Source organism: Myotis brandtii, unplaced genomic scaffold, assembly GCF_000412655.1.
Source record: "Myotis brandtii unplaced genomic scaffold, ASM41265v1 scaffold165, whole genome shotgun sequence".
Taxonomy (NCBI): Eukaryota; Metazoa; Chordata; class Mammalia; order Chiroptera; family Vespertilionidae; genus Myotis; species Myotis brandtii.
Window position 1 is genome coordinate 7,546,723 of NW_005356042.1, and position 4,882 is coordinate 7,551,604.

Genomic DNA, 4,882 nt, shown 5'->3' on the forward strand with positions numbered 1-4,882 from the left:
ACCTGAAACCCTGGCCTTGCTATACACGGAAGGAAGGAACAGTCCTGGATTGGTGAGCTTTGCTGCTGTGCCAACGCTCGGTCACCTAGGGCAGTGGTCGGCAAACTGCGGCTCGGCAAACCGTGGCTTGCGAGCCACATGCAGCTCTTTGGCCCCTTGAGTGTGGCTCTTCCACAAAATACCGGCTCTTCCACAAAATACGGACTTCTGGGCATGGGCCACGAAGTTTCAATCGCACTATACGTGCGCGACCGCATGTGGTATTTTGTGGAAGAGCCACACTCAAGGGGCCAAAGAGCCACATGTGGCTTTCGAGCCGCGGTTTGCCGACCACAGACCTAGGGGACCAGCCGGGATGGGATGCTCACAATTTGGGGGACACTACTCATTCCACAGTGATGTGTTCTCAAGTGAAACCATCACCCTGATACACTCCTAGCCCTGCAACCGGTGGCAGGGGATCCAAACTCAGTAGAGCTCACCCCACTCGCAGGGCAGACCCTCGCTGTTCCTGAATCCGACCCTGAACTCAGCCACTCAGAACGTCTTGTCTTTCTCCCTGGGTGCCAGGCCTTCTCCTACCCCCGGGCCTTTGCACACACATTACCTCCACTTGGGGCACCCTCGCCAGCACCCCACCCGCTATCACCTTTCCCCGCCAGAGAACACTGCTTCTTTGGTCTGGAAAGATTTCTCGGGCTCTGATCAAGTCAGCTGGATGCCAGCTAGAGAGTTCCGGGTGGGCTTTTTCCAATTCGCAGGAACGCTGGGGCAGGGTCCATTCCAGGACCACTTGACTGCAAGTGAGATGGACGCTCGAGCCCTGGCCGGTATGGCTCAGCTGGTTGGGCAGCACACTGTTCGCTGAAAGGTCGCCCGCTCGATTCCCAGTCAGGGCGCACGCCCAGAAGGCGGGTTTGGTCCCAGGTCGGAGTGCCTGCGGGAGGCAACTGACTGATGTTTCTCTCTCTCTCTCCCTCTCCCTTCCTCTCTCTTGAAAATCAATTTTTAAAAAAAAATTAAAGAAAGAGAGCCCGATTCTTTTTCCAGCTTGGGATATTGTCATTCTGCATTCACAATGGGACACAATCCAGACATTCAGATTGAAAATGTGGGATTTCATAATTTATAATATTTTTTAAATGATGATCCAGAAGTTGCATAATCCTCTCCTTTCCCCCCCGAATCTGTGGTTTCTGTCTAAGCTGACAAAGCACTTGAGACAATGGAGAAGATAAATCTCCTTCGGGCTGAATCACGAGAGAGACGGCCTGTCCTCACAGCCTTGAAAGGGGGGTGTCTGTCTGCGAGTGCCCACAGGGGCACAGCCTGGGGGACAAAGCCAGGTGCTGCTGTGACCCTGGGTGGAATGCTAACACTTCTCCCAAAACACCCGGATGCCAGATGTCCCTGCACCCAGGGCAGAGGGCCTCGACCAATTCTGAGAGGACCTGAGTTGATGCTTCTTTAAGAAGGGAGTCAAGAAAAGAGAACACGGTTCCTCAATAGGTTCACGTGACCCAGCAATTCCACTCTTGGGTGTAGACCCAAAACAGGTGTTTAAAATAAGTGTTTAATCAAAAACATGTACACAACTGTTCATAGCAGCATCATTCACAATAGCCAAAATGTGGAAACATCCCAAACTTCCAACAACAGAAGAATGGAGAAACGAAATGCAGGCTAGCCACGCAATGGCATATTACTCAACCATGAAAAGGAATGAAGCCACCACAACATGGATGAACCTGGACAACATCATACTAAGCAAAAGAATCCAGTCACAGAGGGCCACACGTGTATGAAATGTCAAGACTAGTAGATCCATGGAGACAGAAGGTAGATCAGTAGCTCCCAGAGGCTGGGGAGGAGAGGAAGGGGAGTGACTGCTAGTAATGACTATGAGATCTCCTTTTGGGGTCATGAAAATGTTCTGGAATTAGATCATGGGGATGTTGGCACAACATTGCGAGTGCACTAAATGTCACTGATCTGTACACTTTAGAATGGTCAATAGGGTAGCTTTTACGTTTATGCCGGTTTTACCACAATAAAACCACTTTTTTTCCAAGGGAAAGAGAAAGAGAAAAGGGCATGGCTGGCCCTACCAACCACCACCCAGATCTGCCCGGCCCTCCCTGTTCCAGAACAAAGCGTGTTCCATGTGAGGGGCCCCAGACCCCCGTCCCAAGAAGGCCTGAGAGTCTATTCAGCTCAAGGAACTGAAGATGAAATGAAGCGATGCCTGTGTTGTACTTTCCTTTCTTGACAAGCCATCAGCCCCTTTGAGTGATGCTGGGTTTGCACATCTGGGACTGATCAAAAACCAGTGAGTTTGCAAAAGAAAAAAGGGAAAAAAGCCTCGTAGGTTGGGAGCAAGCAGACACAGAGGCACCTCCCATGCATAGTAAATTACACTGGTGACAGAGAAAAGAAATGTTCCAGCTCCCGCAAGGCCAAAGGGGTCAGCGCTGGGGGTCCTGCCTCTGAAAGCCAGTTTTCACATGCAACTGAGTAAAGGCAACTGAGTCGAGGCCGGATAGCCCACGGGGGCGTTTGAGGGAGGGGTGAAATGCGGGAGCTCCCAGAGGCCTCGAGCTCGTCTGCCAGAACTCCATTCCCGCCCCCAGACAGCCAGCCAGCTCTTCTCTCGCATTTAGAAACAGGATTCTGGGAGCCAATATTGACCTGGGTCCTGGGGCAGGGCTCTCTGCACTGAGCAGTACCTGTTGGCAGAGTGGAGCCCAAGCCCCCATATAGTGCGTCCCCTTTCCAGACCCACCCCTGACCCAGGCAGGGACCTCGGTCCCAGTGGCAGGAGAAGCCTTGATGAGCGCAGGCTCTGCCGGGACAGTCCAGTGGCTCACCACTGGATGAGCATTTCCTTCCAGAATCTGGGGCAGGGCCCAGCCAGGATGGCAGCTCTCCCCTGCCCTGGCTGTGTCATGCTGGGTACATGCCTCAATCACTCCAAGCCCCAAATTTCCTCCTGCTCAAGAGGAGGACGGGCCAGTGCCCACCTCATAAAAATGTCAGTGACATCATCCATGTAAAACCCTGGGCACGGCTGGCCCATAGTGCTGGGTAAATGTCAGGCTGCTATGATTATAAATGTTATTATTACTGTTCCAACTCCTACATCTTAAGAGACTCTGTAAAAATCAAAATGACCCTCTTCATTCTCCTCCCGGGGTGCACCGTCAGGGACTTGAGGCTTGGGATCAACTTGGCTGACAGCGGTTTTACCTGGAGCCCCTCCCAGACAAAACAACACCTCAGACAAAACAACACCTTGCGTGACAGTCCGGCCCAGAGGTGGAGTTGGGGGTTGAGCAGAGAATTATCTTAAAGGAGGCAGGACCCAGGGGTTAAGTGGGGTCTGCAGCTAGACAGACCTGGGGGTGACAGCAAGGCACACCTGCTAGAGGACCTTGGCATGCACTTCACCTCTTTGAACCTTGGTTTTCTCATCTGTGAAATGGGCATCAAGAGGCCTGCTGCCCAGGTGTGTTGCAGGGATGATAATGCAGGTAAAGTGCAGGGCCTCATACCTGTTACACTAGCAGTACAGCCCCCACACCTTCTGCTCCTCCCTTGTGAAAATAGTCAGATCAGAGGCAGAAGCAGGAAGGCAGGTACACAAAACACAAAGAGCCTTCTCAGTCTATCTGGGGAAGGGGACCTGCCCCTCGTCTTTTTCTGCAGGACCTGTCAGACTTTACACCCTAGATGCCCTGGCCCAGCTGGGAAAGGTGGCTCACCCTATTCTGCCAGAATAAGGGGCTCAGATGCTCAAGGTAAAAACTCACAAACCCACTCTGTATTGCAAGGCAAGCTGGGTATTTGCACAGCCCCCCCCCCTCCCGCCCCCCACCAGTTGCTTCTCTCGACCACAGCAACTACTCACCTTTTGGCTCAAAGATGCCCAATTCAAGTTGGACTTCAATGAGCAGGCGTCGGCTAAGCCCTTTCTGGCCTGTCCACCAGCCTAGCACTTGGCAAGGGAGGCTCTGGGGATGCCCACATGAGGGGCTGGCCCTGGTTCTGTCCATCTAGGGCAGCCCATCTCCCCGGGACTGCAGAACATAGCCCCCAGCTCTCAGCAGAATCCTCCCCACACAAGGAGTTTATGCAGATGCCCACTCCAGCTGAAGGTCCCCAGGAACGCGCTCGGAACCTGCAAGAACGCTGACATGCCCCAGACCTGGGGTCATCCCCGGCCATCAGGAGCTTTGGGGGCAGAGAGAGCTGGGTTTCAGCCCTGGCTCTGCCTGGACAACTCACTTCACCTCTCTAATCCCCAGTGTCTTCATCTGAAATATGAGAAGAGGAAGGCTACCTAGAGGTTTGTTGCAATTGAAACAACATAAAGGGGTGTGGTCCTGTAAACTGTAGAGCAAAATGCACACACCGTTAGTATCAGCCCCGCGTCCTCACGTGTATAGACACATTCAACCTCCTGCCACCTCCACACGATCAGCTTCCCATTGACGACGCCCCGCGTGTACACAGGCGCACAACAAATGCCGGCGAACGGCACCGGACGGCAAGGGCACACAGCCTCCCGGAGCAGCCAGACTGGCTTTGAGTCCCGGCTCCCTCCCTCCCTGGCTGTGGTCTCGGGCCACTGCCTTGCCCTCGACTAGCCTCAGTGTCTCCAGCTGTGAAACGGCGAGCCGCTGAGCCCGGTGCTGGGATGCAGGTAGACGCTCCGTTCAGTGCGTGCACACGGCGAGCCCTAAGAGCTGGCATCTGCCCTGGATACTTCAACTCGGAGATGAGGGGAACGGATCAAAGCTTGGAGCGAGGAAAGGACTCGAAGCCACACTTACCGCCCTGGGCTCCAATCACCGGCTCGTAGGCTTCTCCCGCGTTGTGCAGC

The 4,882-nt window shown here is 53.8% G+C and overlaps 1 protein-coding gene across 1 annotated transcript in view; it reads right to left on the reverse strand.

Annotated features, from left to right (window-relative positions):
* CRISPLD2 (cysteine-rich secretory protein LCCL domain containing 2) overlaps positions 1-4,876 on the reverse strand; it is a 67,226-nt gene extending 62,350 nt beyond the window's left edge. The window contains exon 1 of the mRNA XM_014536792.1: positions 4,833-4,876. The gene's annotated coding sequence lies outside the window, so the exon portion shown is untranslated. The remainder of the gene's footprint in view (positions 1-4,832) is intronic.
* Positions 4,877-4,882: the final 6 nt, after the last annotated feature.